Consider the following 11,981-nt stretch of genomic DNA (forward strand, 5'->3'; position numbering starts at 1 on the left):
GTTGACAACCATGTCTACCCCATAAATGCAATTGAGTGAGGTAGCGTAGGAACCCTGGGGCAGGAAATGTGTTATTTGTGGGATTATCAAGTGAAAAAAAAACATGAAAAAAAGAGAACTAATGCAGCCACCTTTTCTAAGGACTGGTCAGCTGATATATATAAAAATATATATAAAAATTTTGTTTTGGGGGTTTTTACTTTAAGTATAAGGTCCACCTGAGGATCAAGCCCTTAAAAACCACAAGTGTGCATCTGTCCTCCTGGTACAATGTCAATTTATGGGTAACCTTTTTGAATGGCCCAGGTTTCTGAAACTTTTTTTCAGTCATGTTACTTTGTAACTTACCTCCTCCATCTTTATAAGGAAGCAATCTATGAAATCCCTGGGACAGTCCTTGTCCACAGTCTTCTCGTGCTCCTTCACTTTTTCCAGCACGCGGGCTTTAAATTGGTCCATCTTGTGGAAAATTTTCTGGCGTGGTCCAGGGAGACCCCTTTGGGAAACACCTTTGGGAAATTATTGAGTTACTGTCAGCAAAAAAACAAACAGAAAAAAGTTAGATTATGATGACACTGGCCTAAAAAGTGCAAGTATGTAGACTTGAGACAATGCTCCCTAGAAAATATATGCAAATAGCCCTCTCCAAAAGCATCACCTAGCCTGTACTAAAATAAAACAAGGATTAATGGACATTGCTGTCCACAGTCCCTCACTTGTTATGGATTGGGTCATTTATTTCACATTTGCAAAAAAAAAAAAATGAAGCTCAACCATAACTACTGAATTTCTATACTCTGGGGCTGATCTAGTTGTCCAGTTCTTGCTCCTTCCCCCTTAACAATATGCGTAGACTATAGAATTCATACTGGGTTCGCTACCAATAAATAAATATACATAAAATCCTGTTTATTATTACAATTCAAAAAAACAACACAATAGAAATACAAGATTAAAGCAAATTGATGTCTCCTCAAATTTCTATTGTTCTATGCCTCCCGCAGCCACAGCAATAGTACAAAGTATTCAATTTACTGCCCAATACATTAAGCGTCTTAATGGGTCTCATTAGACATGAGTATTGACTTCCAGTGGCATGCAGTATACCCAACGTGTTTTGCGGATTGCTTTTTCAGGGGCTGGAGGTAAATCTACTGCAGAGCACGTAGGACCAATGGGGGACAACCAATGATAGAGGGTGGGAAACCAGGAGAACTGTGAACCAGATGCAAGGGACCAATCCCCCCACATAAATTTTGCATCAATCTTCACTCACAAAGGTTTCTGCTTCATACAGGGAAGAAAAATGGGCCATACAGTTCCACTTCAATTCTCAAGTCTCCCAAAAGGAAGGTTGGGGGTATGCTTTAGGGAAAGGATATCATCACATACTTTACATGTTTGGCCACCAACCCGCATCTCGCCGCCTCTACATGTATTTTTTAGTCTTTAAGAACTGATGACGTTGTTGATAATAATGATAATTGGTGTACATACCGTGTAATTATATGTAAATATAAATGAGCATAGTTTGGGCAAGTCTAAACTTTCTTCCTATGAGACAATTGTAGTTATAAGTTATTCATAGAATTGTAAATGAATACCTTAAGGTTGTTTACTGTGCAAGTGGAAATTTGGTGTAAGAAACCTGTAGAGTATATGGTTCAGCCCAATTGATATACCTTCCTATCTGGATTGCAAGTTGGCATAAGAATATTGAAGATTGAATGTGTATAAACAGTCCCTCTTCCACATTTTGTTTAAATAATCTACACAGACAGGAAGTTGGGTCTTTAGCTTAGGAGGTGGATTATAACAATACTAATGAAATTACATAATAATTAGGGATGCACCGATATATCGGCCGCCGAAGCATATCGGCCGAAAATTGCACTTTTGGCATAATGCCGAAAGTGCCATTTTCCTGCCGATACATTGGTGCATCCCTGATTTCTTTCCACCCCACTGGGCGCTGCTCTATGTCCCAGCGGGGAGAAGAGAAAGTGAGAGCCGGCCGAGCGATGCGGTGGAGAGCGCTGTGAGCGGCCGGCGTCTCCTCCCACACCGCTCTGCCGCCTATCACAGTCCGGCAGAGCAGTGAAGGGGCGGGGACAGCACTGTCACAGGAGGCTGGGCTTTCCTCTCTACACCGCTCGATCAGCCTCCTGTGACAGCGTGTCAGAGAGAAGAGTAAGGTACACACACTCAGCGATCAGTGATCGCTGAGTTGTTGTACATAATTGAGGATATGGTATGTTAACTATATCCTCAATTATGAAGTAATGGGAGTGATCTACATCACCCCCATTCATTCATAATTGTAGTTATAGTAAACAAACAATGTTCTCATGTTATCAATGAACAGGAACACTCATAGAGAACTCCTGTTCATTGATAACAGGAGCAGAAAAAGAAATTGAGCACTTTGTGTTCTCAATCTCTTTTTCTATTTTAAAAGGGAAATATCAGGGGTCTGTTTAGACCCCCCAATATTTCCCTGAAGCCCCTAAAAGTAAAGTAAAAAATATTTAATAAAAAATGAATTCATAAATATAAAAAAAATAAAAAGTTTATAAAAAATAAATAAAATTTAAATATTTTAAAAATTTGAAAAAATAAAAAACATTTTCGGTATTGGTTTCGGACTGGCATTTTTTTATTTTGGTTTTGTTTCGGTTTTAACATTTCCATTTCGGTGCACCTCTATTTAGAACACATAAAATCAAATAGGAAACTGTCTCGTTAATTTACATATAGTAATTACCATATACCCCAATACATGCCGGTGTAAATGTTGTAATCATTGCTTTACAGCTGTAACCCAAATAGCGTGGAGGGAGTGGGGCTAAATAGGTGGATCTGTCTCTAGGTGGATCTGCACATGCGTGGATGAATTTTTCTGCACAGCTAGAGTAAGTGAGTAAACCCACCTCCTAGCATTTGGTTGCTCAGGAACAGTCGGAGCGGTGACGCACCCAGCCATCCACAGCCGATCTGTCCTCTGACATACAGTTGAGCTCAAACAGACCAAGGGCATAAAGAGAGGGGTAAAAAAAAAGAGCAGGTGATAAGCAAGGGGAAATAGAAAAAAGAAAAAGGGGGGGAGGAGGAGGGGGTAGAGAAGCCCAAGGACACCAGTGATGCCATGTTACCCATTCTTTTTCCAGGTTTGGCATCTTCAGCCATCTTTATTGCCTGGCTCAGGATGACATAATTCTCGCACATGCACATGGGAGGCAATTAAAGAATGCAGTCTCATCTATAGTAAAAGCCTACCTGCTAGAAATGTTTTGTGAAAGCATCCTAATTCCACTTTAAGTCGTGACCATATTAATGTAAATATGTACAAAACCAATATACAGTACATTCCCCTCCACTGACCTTTCTGTTTCCTAAACTCCTCCATGAGGAATTGAGACTTTTCCTGGATCCTCTCCTCAACACTCCTCTTCCCCATTACAAAGTTCCTCAGACTGGCCAAAGCGAAACGACGCAGCACTTTCCAGCGCTCACCATTACTGAATATGATTTCTACAAACACAACAGTAATTTTAATAGCACATAACATGAAAGTGTCCTTAAAGCTGAACTCCAGGCAGATATGAGATGCACATGAATGCATCTCTGTAATCGTTATATGTATTTTTAAATGCAGGCCTGTAGGCTGAAATTTGACCTGGTATCAGTGTCTGAGGGCTAGTGCAGACTTGGGCGATCCCGGGACGCATGTCTCAAGACCGTGTGATTGTGTGCGGTTGCACACAGCGTTTGCTGCATGGCCCCATTGATTTGAGGGCTAGTGCAGACCTGGGCGATCCCGGGACAGTGTGATCATGTGCAGTTGCACACCATTAATTTCAATAAGGGATACATCTGCTCAACAATTGCTAAAAAAAGTTTTTTCAACCGCGGCCCTTGCGCGTTTGCACAGGCAGAATCACACTGGGAAACAGCGCAATCTGCCTGGTGCGATTTGGGTGCTATTAAATAAAAATGGGTGGTGGGCGACTCCGTGACCGTGTGGCCATCCATGCGGTTTCATGCACGATTGCTGTGCAGTATTGCAGTGCTAAGACTAGGAGGAGGAGACGCAGCTCTGGGAAACAGTCAAATGAACTACATGCTAATGTGCTGCAAAGGAATTTAAATATAGGAGGAGAGAGCAGAGTGAGCAGAGAGATGACCTCATCAGGCTCCTTCTGTTCTTTCACTGTCCAGTCATCAGGCTTGGGCAAAGGAGAATACACCACTGTATCCCCTCCATACTCTGTAAGTGTAAAGACACAATCACACCAGAACGCATTGTTATGCATTAACGTGCTCCATTAGGCCAACCTTTTACAATAAATGAGCTGTAATTCACGTCAATGCAAGGAAAAACAGGTGCATTTTTTGCAGTACAATGCACATTGTGCATGCTGTGGCACTGTGCACTAAAAGGAGAACTATGGGGTGAGTGAATTACACTCATCACCATAGTTAGAGCCGACGTGTAACATTGAAACTGTCACACGTCGGCTCTATTGATCGGCAAGTGAGCGAAAACATACCGCTGATCTGCTAACATCCTGATCATTTCCCTGCAGAGAGCGGTGGCTGTCATTCACTACTCCCCACAGTATAAATTTCAGGACTATATGGACAGAAATACAACTACTTTGACTGATACAACATCTGCCTTGCATTCATATCATCTGTGGATTTAGCCGTTTGCCTGGAGTTCAGCTTTAAAGCCACCCAAATGGATTCAGTCCATGCCACGGTACCCTAAATTACATCAAATTTGTGCTGTACTTACCATAGTCTTGAAAAATCATTTGCACTGCAGGCACACTTCCTCTGTCACTGAAGAAAGCAGCATTATCCACTAGAGCCTCTTTCACAGTATCGTAGCCATGTAAGATAACCACTGTCCTAGTTCCCAGTTGGATGCTAAATACATCTCCATAAACTCTGGAAAACTACAAGAAAATCTACATAAGATCAGCTGACTCAAATGTAAATATCATGGTGGTTGGCCTGGTCTGGCCTCTTTATGGGCATCAATGTTTTATGATTAATGTTCCATCATTTTACATTACCTTTGATAAAGTTCTAAAGTGCAGCAATGATTTTACATGCAAGCATTAGGCCTCATTCACACTGCTAAGGGCCGTACAGATCCATGCAGCGTGCATGGCCGTATCGGGCCGCTCCCGGGGAGGACAGGTGCTGCGTGTGATTGTACGCAGCAGCCTGTTCTTCTCTATGGGAGTACGCGGCCATACGCTCACCTGAGTTGCACATCCGTGCAGGTGCGGGTGTCCGTACTCGTATGCAGACAGGATGGATCCTGTTTGTGCCTGAGCTCGGACACCGAGACCCGCACAGATGTCCAGTTCGGGTGAGCGTACGGCTTCGTACTCCCATAGAGAAGAACAGGCTGCTGCGTACAATCACAGGCAGCACCTGTACCTCCCGGGAGCGGCCCGATACGGACAGATCTGTACAGGCTGGCTCTTAGCAGTATGAATGAGGCCTCTAAGTAGTATTACATTCCCAAACTTTTTTACAACAATTAATCTGGATCAAATAAATATACATTGCCCAGTAAAATATGTATTTACATACACTTACAGTCATCATGTTTCCAAACAGCTCAAACTCTCTCAGCTCTTCTTCCCTGAACTTTCTGTCCAGTACAAGATCACAAAGGACAGAGCAGTCTCCAGCAGCTGTCTATCTACTAGCTTGGAAAATGGTGAAGGAAGGAAAAATCTTCCCTTACTGTGTTTGTGGGTTTTTGCAGACACACGCAGCTTACTAGTACACACAAGGGTTACTCCATAGGACCCTGCAGGAGAAAGGAGCGACCGTAAAACAAGATATAAAGGGACAGAACTCAGAGGAACAGCTAATTCTACAGGAAACTATAACTTTAAACTTCAACTCACCCACAACTCACTGCTGTCCCACTTAGCATAAGGAGCATGTCAGAATTCAGCAACAACACAATTAGAAACCACTGTCTCAGAGAGGCTAGATATTATTTAATTTAGATACCACACAACCCTAATATTTCCCTGCAAGCCAATAAAAGTGTAATTCCACCCAAAACTGTTTTTGGGTATGAAAAGTTGTCTGATACATGGTGGATGGATTAGAACCCATTTTTTTTTCTTGCTGTTTGTACCCCCATTAGGAAGATTGTTGTGCTCTCCCTGTCCCAGAGTGCCAACAGGAAGTAAGTGCAAATCTTTCCAAATTTAGGGGAAATCCAACCTCTGACGAGTGTCACCGACACAGGCATCCCCATTGGAATACACTCCTGCTCCTGTGGGGGTGCCAACCATAACATTTTGGAATCCACCTAACATACCAGCATCAACAATAAGCAGTTCAAACAGCGGGGATAAATCTTACCAACTGGCACACAGACAGCAATAATGACTTGACAGAGGTTCAAACCCCTCGACACTTGACCCCTTTTCTTCCTAAATTTCTGAGTTCTGTCCCTTTAACCTCCCTGTCAGCAGAAAAGAAGTAAAGCTGGCTATACACGTGGCAATTTCATAGAGCCAGGGGCATCACAAGGCAGGGTGTCACCCGGAGCAGGTACCAGGGGACACCCCGCCGAGACATCATTGCACATGTGCGTGACGTCATTGCGCAAGTGTGTGATCATGTCACACGCTGTTATTTGCCGGTGGCCATCTTGGTAATGGATGCAGGCAGAGTGAGGAGGAGACGTTTGCCCAGCGGGATAAGGTATGCTCTCTCTCTCATGCAACTGTCGAGCTTTCAGTCCATGAATGAGTGACTGACTTTTCAAAGGGGGGGACACCAAAATGACTGTCAGTCATTTTGGAGTCACCCCGGAGCCGGCCGGACCCCCCTAGTGATGCCACTTGATAAAGCTGTCACATTCTTCAAATTCTGTTGTTGAAATTGCAAGGCAACCGCTAGAAAATGTTTGTCTGCTTCTAAACAAGGATCTAAAGATTTAAAGCAGCATGAGGCTGGGGCCATTACCTTTTAACATGCATCTTATGTTTAATGGTGTCCTTATTCAGGGCTTGTTCACATCAGCCCACGCTAGTTATGCTCTGTATAACACATGTGTAAAGGGTACATGTTGTAAAGGGTGGTGTTAAGCATTGTTACAACACATCACACTGCTTACTTTTTTCATAAGTTTATTGAATGCATTCAAATCTATGCACCGCAGCATGTTGCCCTGTGGTGTGGTGACATGAGGTGCAGTGCGCTGCATATAATGCTGACATTCTGCATTTTTTATGCAACACTTCTAAAAATACTGTTATGATATGAACAATGCAGCTCAATGGACATGGTGTGAGGGAGCCCACAAACCCATCACTGCAGTGGTTCTCAGTTAAACCAGAAAAAAATACATTATAGCCGCTAGCACTCCCTGGTTATAAGTACCAAACTGTGCTTACCTTTATGAGTGATTGTAGCAGCTCTTTTAATGTTCACTTGTAGAATGTTTCCAAGGAGGGGAAGAGGAGTGGGTCCAGGGGGCATATTCTTCCTCTTATTGCTGTTAATCCACGTCATGAGGAATATGAGAACTGTGACCACGACTGCCAAGAGCAGAGTGCCAGCTCCTCCGAGCTCCATTGTAGCAGTAAAGGGTTGTCAGGACACTATAATGCAGAGGCAACAGGACACATAATGTAAAAAAAGTAAACATATGTCTTGAGCATGCACTCTACTACTTAAACTACAATGCACCTAGCAATGCATCTAGGACAATATAGCTGAACTGGAAAAATTCTCCTATTCAGCTCACTTTCCAGTTCAGCTAATTTGGCCTAGATTGTTCATTTCTCTTGCTTTCTCCAAACTCTTCACCCTTTTGTGAATAGCCCTGTATGTTTTTATCACTTGTTGCCAAGTAGAATTCTAGTAACTGAAATAGTCTCAGTAATGTTTAATTATTAAAGACGATAAAACAGCTGAATGGAACCAATAACACCAGCGGTGAAATCTTTTCACTAGCCTCTTTCATACTCTTGCCTGCCAGTACCAGTATTTAGAAAAGACACAATGCATTCTCTGTAAATGTTGACACTCAATTGCTAAGCAGGTGAGGAGGTGGCCGCTGCAATCATTCGCTAACAGCAAACATCCAGAGTGGGTGGGTATGCTGCAAGTCTGACAACTGCTAGTGATCTATTAAGACCATTTTAACCCTTTCCAAGCTACTTTTGAAATAGCTTCTAGAGGGTAAAAAAAGTATTGCCTATACTGTATATCTGCGCTCCTATTCTATACCGCATCAATATCCCCACCCAGTGAATATCTAAACAGCTGCAGTGTATCTCAGTGCCCCACTGTTATTAACAAAACGATGATTAACAATGCGCGGTATATTGAGTTAGTTAAAATAGTGTTGTATGTTTTTAAAGTACATTATGCCACGTGTTCTGGTGTGTTTTTGCATGTTGATGTTTTGTGGGATGAGTCGGTTGGGAAGGAGGGGTCTCTGAAGTCCACTTTTCAAATGTAGAGGGAATTTGTGGCAGTTTAGTATGGAGCTGTGGCGTAGAGGTACCTACAGTAGGTAGATCTTTGGAAGTTAAAGGAGAACTATGGGGTCAGTGTTTTTCCCCATAGTCCTCCTTAGGGTAACGGGAGGACCTCATAGTTCTCCTTTAAGGTAACTACTGACAGCTTAGCCTAAAAGTTATCAGGGAATCGTGATCTGTGTGAATTTGTGCCCATTTAACCAAAAGAGCATTTGTGAGATCAGAAACTGATCTTGGACGAGAAGACCTGGCTCCTAATGGGCATTGCAATTCATAACAAAGGTATTTACTAAGATTCAGGTCAGTCTGTGTCTGTCGCTGGAGTTCCTCAATATCAAACACCTCAAACCTTGTCTTTAGGGAGCTGGCAGAAACAGTAAAGAGTCTTTCCCAAACTGTTACCACAAAGTTGTCTAAAATGTCTTTATATGATGTATGCAGAGCCTTTCACTTGAACACCTGAACTCAATACAGTGTACCTGAAAGCATTTGCATTTGCCCAATTACACAAGTTCTTTGGATTTTAAAATCATTTTTGAATTTGACCAGTAGACATTCTCCAATATATTCAAATATTTCTGCAACATGTGCAGAGCCCTTGCAAAATCTTGCATAATGGAACCCTCAAAACTTACACAGGGTTTCTGATTCCATATAGCGCTATGCTGGCACCATACCAAAGAGGAGTCATTCCGGCCATGCTTACCTTGTTGTGTCGGGATGTCTACTGCTTGGAGAGTATTGCAGAGTTACTGTATTTAAAAAGCTGCTAGTTGTTTATGACCTTCCCTGTATAAAGGTATTTAACTCCACAGATTAGAATTGTGTCCTCCCCCATTCACAAGCTGTGTATGCCGGAGGAGCTGAAATGTCAACTAAGTTTAAACCCAAATACAATGTGCTGTGTCATTGATATCTAAATGATAAGAGTAGAGGGCTACAAGACACTGAAAAATGCAAATCAGCAATTGTATCACCACTGAAGCTGGCCATACACCTTACAACCATCGCAAAACCTTTGTCCTGCGATGGTTGTAAGGTAATTTAAAAAGACGTACGATCTGCCCATCTTGGACAGGCAAATCGTACTTGCCATCATCGCAAGCCCGCCCCGCTGAGGGGCGGGCTTCCGATTACTGCAATGCTGAACGGCAGTGTGCGCTTGTGCACACTGGCCCGTGTGGCATTTGTCTTACGAGCATGCCACAAACCCAACGAAAATCGCACGATTTTCGGCTGGTTTTCAAACATGCTCGTAAGACAAAAGACGTGCGACCGTACAGTAGAGACGGTCGCACGCCTTCCATAACCTGCCGATTATCGTACAATCACAGGATTTCCATGATAACCATAAAATAATCGGCAGGTTATGGGCACCTTAAAGGTCCCCACACACCTTACGATAATCGTGGGAAATCCCGCGATCGTACGATTATCGTAAGGTGTGTGGAAGCCGTGCAACCTCTACTACTGTAAGGTCGCACGACTTTAAACTTACGGACATGTTCGAAAACCCGCCGAGCATCGTACGATGTTCGGCGGGTTTGTGGCATGTCCGTACGATAACAGCCGTACGGGCCGGTGTGCGCAAGCGCACACTGCCCGTTCGGCATTGCGGTCATCGGAAGCCCGCCCCTCAGGGGGCGTGGCTTGCGATCATCGCAAGTACGATTTGCCTATGCAACATAGGCAGATCGTACGTTTTTTTAAATTACCTTACAACCATCGCAAGACAAAAGTCTTGCGATGGTTGTAAGGTGTGTGCCCAGCCTTACACTGACCCTGAGACCAATGCTTATCAGAGGGAACATTCAACTCTTTACAAAACTCTTCCAATCTATATCATTAAAGCAAAACATATTTTTTTTAAAAAGGTTTACATACAGGCCGAAAAGAAAAATTACGTTTTTTTTCCCCCAACCTTTTAAAATTTTCTTAAATCATTTTTTAATCATTTTGTCATTTTTTTTTTACTTTACTGTCGGGGGCTCTTGGGAAATATCAGGTGTCCTAACAGACCTCTGATATTTCCCTTTTAAAATAGAACACAGAGTCCTAAATCTCTTTTTCTGCAGCCCCTGTTATGAATGAACAGGAAGCCTCTATACTGGGTGCTACTGTCCATTCATACATTGTGGATATATGGCTCAATTCACAAAGCTTTACATGAGCATAAGTATCTTTATTTTTAAGTCATGTGACTGTCATTTTCAAATCTCATTGGACTAGGCTAAAAATAACTGTCACTTTTTCAAAAATAAAGGGGTGTTATCTTTGTATTTTTGCTTTGTGAATTGAGCCTTATGTCTGTTATGTTGACATTGGCTCATGCTGCGAGGACTGTTACATACCATAACTCTTAAAGACAAAATCAGCTGCAGGCACTTTTCCTCTATCACTGAAGACATCTGCGTTGTCCACTAGAGCCTCCTTCACAGCCTCATATCCATGAAGGACAACCACTGCTCTGTTCCCCAGATGGACAGTGAATACATCTCCATGGATCTTTGCAACTATGGTGAAATCAGCATAAGAAAAGTTGTATTTTATATAATTTTGTAGGTGACCCAGTGCAAAGTTCCAATTAGAGATATGGAGCCCAAAGGCAAATTATGTGATATGAAAAGCACAAAAGCAGTTATTTAAAAAAGAAGTTTAACTCTTTGATAACTAGTGCTCATTGGAGCCTAGATGCGCATACCAAATTTAGAAGCATCAGTATGCATTGGTTAACGTGACAATAACTTTATCACTTATTTGACTTACTTGAATACTTTTTACATTTCTTTTCAGTGATTCTGTTACAACAATAAATGTGAAGCAAAAGCTGTACCTGTCTGTTATGAGTGTTATGTTTTGTTTATATGCAACTCTATGATTCATCTCTGTGGCACTTGTTTCCTGTGATGCGTTTCCTGTTCCTGTTTTGTGGGTTCTCTTCTAAGAACATGACTTCTGTACACTAATGGCTTATACTGTCATTATTACCACATAAAACATGGTCTCAGAAGTACTTGAATCTGCGCTGCTTCTACTCATGGGACGCTGAAAGCTTGCCAGTCTTGCAGTGAGAGGCCTTAGAGCTGAATGTGCCTCCTGTAGCGATTGCAGTCCTGTCCTGAAAGCTGAGCACTGGAAGCAAGAAAACCAGCACCATGGCAACTGCACACAGCATTCCACTACCCGAGACAATGAGGGTGAGTGGGGATTGCAGCAGTAACTGGGATAACTTCAGAGCTGAGTTTGAGGATTACTCCCTAGCAACAGGATTACACGAGAAGCCTGCAGCAGTGCAAGCAGCTACATTGAGGAGAGTTATGGGCAGTGAATGCCTTCATGCTTACAAGCATAATCTGAACCTCACAGAGGAGCAGAAGAGTGACACTAAAGCCATCCTGGAAATGGTAATGTGCATATACGAGAGAAAGAACAGTGCCCTGCATATGG

General features: G+C 42.6%; 1 pseudogene; it reads right to left on the reverse strand.

The window, feature by feature from the left end:
* LOC108797793 overlaps positions 1-9,267 on the reverse strand; it is a 37,113-nt pseudogene extending 27,846 nt beyond the window's left edge.
* Between the last annotated feature and the right edge of the window lie 2,714 nt (positions 9,268-11,981).

This window comes from Nanorana parkeri, unplaced genomic scaffold (genome assembly GCF_000935625.1).
Source record: "Nanorana parkeri isolate BGI_ZX_2015 unplaced genomic scaffold, ASM93562v1 scaffold1337, whole genome shotgun sequence".
NCBI lineage: Eukaryota > Metazoa > Chordata > Amphibia > Anura > Dicroglossidae > Nanorana > Nanorana parkeri.